The sequence below is a fragment of the Entelurus aequoreus genome, linkage group LG09 (assembly GCF_033978785.1).
Source record: "Entelurus aequoreus isolate RoL-2023_Sb linkage group LG09, RoL_Eaeq_v1.1, whole genome shotgun sequence".
NCBI classification, from domain to species: Eukaryota; Metazoa; Chordata; class Actinopteri; order Syngnathiformes; family Syngnathidae; genus Entelurus; species Entelurus aequoreus.
The window spans coordinates 47,629,002-47,637,724 of record NC_084739.1 but is presented as its reverse complement, the minus strand read 5'-3'; positions in this window follow the sequence as shown (position 1 = coordinate 47,637,724).

The following is an 8,723-nucleotide window of genomic DNA, read 5'->3' as shown; positions in this document are numbered from 1 at the left end:
AGAAAAAGCCTTTAAAATAATATAAGAAAAGTCAAATATAATCTCTAATATTATTTATTCTCAGCACTTCCGCATCAATCACAGTCCAATTTTTCAGTTTCATGGTTTAAATTTATTTCAAACATGCTATACAGATGGGCGAAAATGCTACCTTAGTTTTATCAAATTTGGATGGATTTCTTTTAGGAGCAAAATGCGTTAAAAACGTTGACATTTTTTAAAAAATTTCACGGTCTATTATTAGTCGCATTTGAGATCACATTTTTCGCACCGTCCAGCCCTGCATGGTCTACTGCAAAAGTAGTTTGTTTTAAGTAAGTATTTTTCGGAAATGATGTAAACGACCTTGTTCCTGCTCTGCCCTCCTTAATAGTAACAGTAATTCAGTACGGTATGAGTCATTTCAAAATATTAGCCTGGGCCTATACTTACTGTTGTGTCGACGTCCGATGGTTAGTCTGCAGATGGCGCTTCAAGTTGGTTGTATTTGTACGAGAGAAAATGGAGCCAAAGGGTTTAAAAGTTGTTTTGTTGTCTTCTCTTCTCTTTCTCCCCAGTGTTGGCGACATATTGTTTTTAAATGTCTAAACAACCTCGCTCCAACATATCTCTCCGACCTCCTTCAACCTTACTGCCCCACCCGATCCCTAAGATCAGCCGATCAGCTGCTACTGACGGTCCCTGACACAAGGCTGAAGCTTAGAGGTGACAGAGCTTTCGCCGCTGCTGCTCCCAAGCTCTGGAACGACCTATCTCTGAGTGTTAGACAGGCCTCCTCTCTTCCTGTTTTTAAATCTCTCTTAAAAACATATTTTTATTCCATGGCTTTTAACACTGAGTGATATCCATCCTGCTATGGCGCCCCACAATACACCTGCTGTGAACCTGTTTTTATGTTTTTATGTTCTATTTATTTTAGTTATTTATTTTTTATCGTGCTCTGTTTGTGTTGTGTTGTGTTTGCTCGGTTCTCGTATTATCTTTTAACCTGCCCATTGTACAGCACTTTGGCTACCCCTGTGGTCAATTTTAAATGTGCTTTATAAATAAAGTTGATTTGATTTGATTTGATTTGACGTCTTGTGTTGTTTTACGGGTGAAAAATCAAAACATTGTCCATTTTAAAGACGCTAGTACTGATTGGATACCCTTTGTGCTTTTCCACCAGCCCCTCTCCCACATGTAAGTGTGACTGGCTATTTTCATCCATCCACTTATAGACAAAATTAAATATGATTGGATTTCGTCTCTGTCAAATTTTCGTCTCGTTTTTATTCCTTGACTAAGATGTCAATGAATTTTGTCACTGTTCTAGTCAACGTGATTTTGTTATCATTCTTTATCGTCCTAATTTTGGCAAGAGAAAATTGGTCGTAAACTAAAACATTTTAGTCAACAAAATTAACACTGTTTGAGACCCCTGTTAAACAAAATGCTGACTTCCAAAATGTATTTTTAAAATGACAATAACTTGATACTGAACATCCTACAATTTAGAACAGTTCAGATGATCGCTATGAGATTTACCTCATGACATTCATACAGCAACCTTCTGACAAGACTAATATAGCATATTGCATATTCTATTGACATTGCCAATCTCTCCATTCTGAGGTGGCTGCATCCACACCGCTCACCTTATTCATAGGCTAAGTGAGATAGACATGGGGACTAACAAAGAGCGAGAAGTTGTTTGTGATATTAATTGCTGAAAACAAAATCAGCACTTCTTCAAACAAGTGTTGGGTCCTCTGTGATATATTTGCATATTCATGAGGGTACAAAGTTTTCTCTTTTTGTCTCTGAAGTTGGCAGGGGGTGGCGGTTGGGAGGGTTATTTGTTTCTTGTGACATTCTGGTCGTGTTTCCTGAATGCCAGCCACCCAAAATAGACCAAGAGGTTTAGCCTGAACGTCGCAACACATACACACAAAGTTATACACCATTTGGGCGCATATTTTCACTTTTTTTGTTGTAGTTGTTTTGTTTAGTTTTTTGAAATACACCTGCTGAAATACAGCTTTTGTATCAATACGAATCAGTTCCATTAGAAAAAAATATTTTGAATTCAATTTGAATGCATTTCCGATTATAGGTTAAAAAAAAGGTCAGATTACGCTCTTCTAAATGACATTATAGTTAATATGTACATATATGGTCATTATATCATTGTCTGAATGACATCTTACAGTGGCCTACCACAATTCTGCACAGCACTGTGTGTATCAAGACGGATTACTGTAACCATGACACACCTGCTGAATATATTCCTCTGTTGCTGTCACATGATGAATAGTGAAATTGAATCCGGTCCCACAACCACCTCATAACTCACAGGAAACAATGCCAGACTCCAATTCCCATGCCAGATGGCACGCATAATCCCTCCAGCAAGTTCAGGATCTGCCCCTGTTTGTTGGAGTTAGGCAACCCATCCACTTGCCCAAACGGACTCATTTAGACAGTGATTCCACTGCTGAATCCAGTCAGACGTCCAAGCTGCTCACCCTATTTACAATAGGACATATTACAGATGCTGGGTGTCTTTCACACCTTGGTATAACGAAGGCAAATAGATGTAGTACGACTTGGCACGCCAAACATTACTGAGACTAAACGTTTTCAAATTATTATTTTATCATCTTTTCTTTTGAACTAAAGGGGATCTATGATAATGTGCCTCTATTTAATGTTCAATACTCATGTTAAAAAATGCCAAAGCGTCTAATCATAAAGTTCATGCATTTGGGCGGTAGCTTTCACGTAGTTTTGGATGCCTCTGAAGCCATGTTTTTCTTTTCTTTTTTTTCTTTTTTTACACTTTGTGACACACAGATGTTGATAAACATACTTTTGTGGTCTTTTGCTGTCGGCCAGCCTCCATCTCTGCTGTACCAAGACTGTCTGTTTCATTCCTTCTTGTTTCACGCCATCCCGCCTGCTCTGTCTATAAAATAAATACTTCCATGTTTATTTGTCCACAAAATCTTCCACTGTACTGTTTTGTCAATATGTGCTAGTGCAAAGTTGAATTAGGCACTAAAATCCGGCGAAACAATTAAACCATCGCAACATTACTATTTAATTTAAGGAAACACAAGAGAAAGTAGGGAACATTTATTTTCTAAAATGGTGGCATGCACAAAATAACACTGACGTGCAACATGCAGTGAGATAGATACTAGTAAATGCAGATGTTTTTGATGCAGCATTGTGGGCAACACAAGGTGTACCTAATGTAGTTACCGGTAAATCTGAAGGACATTGATTTACAAGCTTAATTGGTTCGAAAACTAAGTTTACACTACAGGCCAAAATGGTCAAAAATGTATTTTGTTTAGAATTTTTACAGCCTAATGTTAACACTAAAAGTACAATGAGATCTTTATCAGACTTCAGTATAAACTTGCAAAGGCCCCAATGTGGCCCCAATGTGGCCCCAATGTGGCCGCGACGTCACTTGTATGCGCAATTAGATTAAGTGAAAACAAAGGAAGTTGACCGGATTCCGTAAATGAACAAGGAAGACACAACTACTACCACAAAATGAAATAAAACTCCCTTAACCTTAAAAATTTGTGTTTTTATGTGAAAATAAATTAAAGTAATATATTGTATAAATGGATATATATTGTGTTATATATTTGGGGGGGTCCTCATCTTTTTATGGCTGTTAAGTAGAGGAACACAGACATCATCGTGGATCTAGATTAGCTTCATTTTTAAACTCATTTACGTAAACAACTTTCGCAATGTAAGCAAATACGCCACAACATACATATCATTTATAGTCCTTCAACAATCGCTATTTTCTTTACATATATATATCTATATATATATGTATATATATATAGATATATATATAGATATATATATATACACACTTACGTACAACCTATTATTTTTGAACTATTGGCTCGTGATGTACTGAACATTTGGCCTCCGAAAAAAATACTTTGCTCACCGAAACCAGATGTTGTGATAACGTATCCACTTCCGTGCACAGGAATGATGTACGTAGCTCGCCCAAACATGACGTAAAAGTCGCAATCAGGTTACATTCAGTTCGCATTGCTGTTTAGAGTACAGTCTCATTTGAAAATATCAAATTCTAATTGAATTCTGATCTTTTTGCATTAGATTTGGAACACACCAGTGTGTGTCCCAAATCTAATGCAAAAATATCTGTTTTGAAGCACTTTGGAGCATTTAGACTGGCAAAAAGTATTAGATCTGCATCACTTGAGTGCAACAAAAAAAAATCTGATTTGGTGTGCAGTGTGAACGGGGCCTGAGATGGGGCTCTTAACTCAAAACACTTGTGCCTCAAATCAACATCCCCCACTGAAATGTATTGATGTTTAGTTGTTGTTGTGCTTGCCTCTCCCAAAACAGCACATTTTTAAGGCCTACTGAAACCCACTACTACCGACCACGCAGTCTGATAGTTTATATATCAATGATGAAATCTTAACATTGCAACACATGCCAATACGGCCGGGTTAACTTATAAAGTGCAATTTTAAATTTCCCGCTAAACTTCCGGTTGAAAACGTCTATGTATGATGACGTATGCGCGTGACGTCAATCGTTGAAACGGAAGTATTCGGACACCATTGTATCCAATACAAAAAGCTCTGTTTTCATCTCAAAATTCCACAGTATTCTGGACATCTGTGTTGGTGAATCTTTTGCAATTTGTTTAATGAACAATGAAGACTGCAAAGAAGAAAGTTGTAGGTGGGATCGGTGTATTAGCGGCTGGCTGTAACAACACAACCAGGAGGACTTTGACTTGGATAGCAGATGCGCTATCCGACGCTAGCCGCCGACTGCACGGATGATAGGGTGAAATCCTTCATCGCACCGTCGATCGCTGGAACGCAAGTGAGCACGGGTGTTGATGAGCAGATGAGGGCTGGCTGGCGTAGGTGGATAGCTAATGTTTTTAGCATAGCTCTGTGAGGTCCCGTTGCTAAGTTAGCTTCAATGGCGTTGTTAGCAACAGCATTGTTAAGCTTCGCCAGGCTGGAAATCATTAACCGTGTATTTACAGGTCCATGGTTTAATAGTATTGTTGATTTTCTGTTGATCCTTCCAGTCAGGGGTTTATTTCTTTTGTTTCTATATGCAGTTGAGCCCGATGCTATCACGTTAGCTCCGTAGCTAAAGTGTTTCGCCGATGTATTGTCGTGGAGATAAAAGTCACTGTGAATGTCCATTTCGCGTTCTCGACTCTCATTTTCAAGAGGATATAGTATCCGAGGTGGTTTAAAATACAAATCCGTGATCCACAATAGAAAAAGGAGAGAGTGTGGAATCCAATGAGCCAGCTTGTACCTAAGTTACGGTCAGAGCGAAAAAAGATGCGTCCTGCACTGCACTCTAGTCCTTCACTCTCACGTTCCTCATCCACGAATCTTTCATCCTGGCTCAAATTAATGGGGTAATCGTCGCTTTCTCTGTGACATCACGCTACTTCCGGTACAGGCAAAGCTTTTTTTATCAGCGACCAAAAGTTGCGAACTTTATCGTCGATGTTCTCTACTAAATCCTTTCAGCAAAAATATGGCAATATCGCGAAATGATCAAGTAGGACACATAGAATGGATCTGCTATCCCCGTTTGAATAAAAAAAAATCATTTCAGTAGGCCTTTAAAATGTAACATGCCTTTTAAAAAGAAAAACACATGTTTAGTTAAGAAATAGTGTATAAAAACAATACAATAGAACATACTACTAACAAGTAAGGTAGTTTTGTGAAATAATGTAATATTATTGTACAGCATTTAGCTTGGAGAGTGGACTTCTACAGTATCTCCTTCCAGCTGCTTCTCCGTAAAACACACAATCAGCAGCTTTTCCATATTTTTGTGGATAAATGTCCGCTGTTTAGATATCATTTTAACAATCTTGGCTGATGTTTTCAACTCATTCTGCTTTAGTATGATGCACACTAACAGTGGTACACTCTTTCTTCTCAATTGTTTCCTTCCCATTGTTGGAGAACAAAGTTTTGGCCATCTTTATGCTCGCGAATGCTAGCAAGTAAGACCAGATATTCTGGGCGGATTTTATGAGGTTCACTGTAACATTTGCTACGCCAACTAATGGCAGGGATGCTTGTAACTAAAATGTTTGCTTGCAATTTAAGCATAACAATCAGTTGAGAGACTGCTCTTATTTCAAAATACTTCTAAATTGGGGCACTCTTTAAAATACCAGAAGAAAAGAAAAACAAGTTGCCTCTATATTGAAGCTATAAACATACACTACCGTTCAAAAGTTTGGGGTCACATTGAAATGTCCTTATTTTTTAAGGAAAAGCACTGTACTTTTCAATGAAGATAACTTTAAACTAGTCTTAACTTTAAAGAAATACACTCTATACATTGCTAATGTGGTAAATGACTATTCTAGCTGCAAATGTCTGGTTTTTGGTGCAATATCTACATAGGTGTGTAGAGGCCCATTTCCAGCAACTATCACTCCAGTGTTCTAATGGTACAATGTGTTTGCTCATTGGCTCAGAAGGCTAATTGATTAGAAAACCCTTCTGCAATCATGTTCACACATCTGAAAACAGTTTAGCTCATTACAGAAGCTACAAAACTGACCTTCCTTTGAGCAGATTGAGTTTCTGGAGCATCACATTTGTGGGGTCAATTAAACGCTCAGAATGGCCAGAAAAAGATAACTTTCATCTGAAACTCGACAGTCTATTCTTGTTCTTAGAAATGAAGGCTATTCCACAAAATTGTTTGGGTGACCCCAAACTTTTGAACGGTAGTCTATATGTCTGATTTATGACACCAAAAGACTTCCAAAGTTTGTGGATAAATAGATATGATCAAAATAGTATCAATCTCACAGAGATTCCTGAGCCATTTTGAGAGATAACGAAGCCGTCGCACTCGGAGCCACAGAGCCCTTTTCTATCAACAACAATGCTAATCAAGGAGACTTTGTGAGAGCCAACAACAAATATTTTAAAAAGAATGATGATCCAGGACCTTATATTTTTGAGCCAGAACACAAAGAGGATGAGCAATAAGAGCTGAGTGATTAATGCAGTTTCATTGTGCCACTATAGCATACTTAGCATTGCTAGGACCACCAGGTGAGAGATGCATGAATTATAATGTAGAATTAACTCTTAGCAAGTTTGAGATGAAGCAGAAGCAGCCGTCGGCTCAGTGTGTCAACAAGAGTAGCGAAAGCTAGCATTAGCTCACTGCTATCAATGCGCCGCTAAAATAGTCCGTCTGAGTTGGCACTTATAATAACAATATCACTCATCTTTGGTTAATTTTTAGGTCACGACAAGTAAATGGAGTATTTTTGGCGCTTGCTGGATGTTTTTAGAGAGTATAATAAGCGCAACGCAGGACCCTCGATCTGTTGACTCAATTGTTAGCTATTTTTTTGTTCGATTTCGAATTAATAAAAAAAGCTAAGCATATGTGTTCTTGTCTTACATAAGGATTGTGAATGATAAACTACACATCAGTGGCCTAGTGGTTAGAGTGTCCGCCCTGAGATCGGTAGGTTGGAGTTCAAATCCCAGCCGAGTCATACCAAAGACTATAAAAATGGGACCCATAACCTCCCTGCTTGGCACTCAGCAACAAAGGGTTGGAGTTGGGGGTTAAATCACCAAAATGATTCCCGGGCGCGGCGCCGCTGCTGCCCACTGCTCCCCAAGGGGATGGGACAAATGCAGAGGACAAATTTCGCCACATCTAGTGTGTGTGTGACAATCATTGGTACTTTAATCTTAAACTTTAATTTATTTCCACATTCTGCGTATTCCCAGTATGACTGATCGAATACTATGGTCAGAGTGCAGAAGCGTTAACACCGTGATGTCAATCTCCGAAAATAGCCGAAGATATTCGGAGCGGAATATTCAAAATGGCTGACTGAATTTGTGGCATTTTGTGATGTTTAGACTTAGACTTAGACAAACGTTATTGATCCACAAGGGAATTTGTTCCTAAACAGTGTTTTCACATTCTTTGCAGCTTCTAAATACAATTGGATGTGGTTCAATGGATACAATGAAACACATATAAGCATATAAAGTCAACTCTACAGGACTTTAAATTGAGGTACAACTGTATTGTTTATTATTTATTTTTGACCACGTTTGAAAAAAACAGCAGTAATGTTTTCATGGTGTGCAATACGGATGTTAGTGTTTTTTATTGTATTTAATCTTCTTGTTATACATATTAGTAAACAATATGTATTATTTATTTTATTTTTTTGTTGTTCATTATGCTTTAGTTCTGTTACTGTATGTAAAAACCTGCACTGCAACAACGTAATTTCCCCATTGTGGGATAAGTAAAGTCTATCCTATCCGATCCTTAAGATATCTGAGCCGAGGATGTCAATGTGGCTTGTGCAACCCTTTGAGACACTAGTGATTTAGGGCTATATAAGTAAACTTGGATTGATAGATTGATTGATTGATATACATTTAACAGTGTACATTTTCAAAATAATACTTTTGTGCATGGAGGGGTTTCTTTCGCCAAACTGTTTGCAAATTTGCAGACGGGTTAACAATTTGAATGTGGCAAAATGTACACCAAAGCATATCCAGTACATATTATCTAGAACACAAGGAAGTGTTTTAAATGCAGATTAGAATCATCATAGGCCCCCTTTATATCGCTATTGCTGAATTTGAGCTTCAAAAGACACTACATCATAT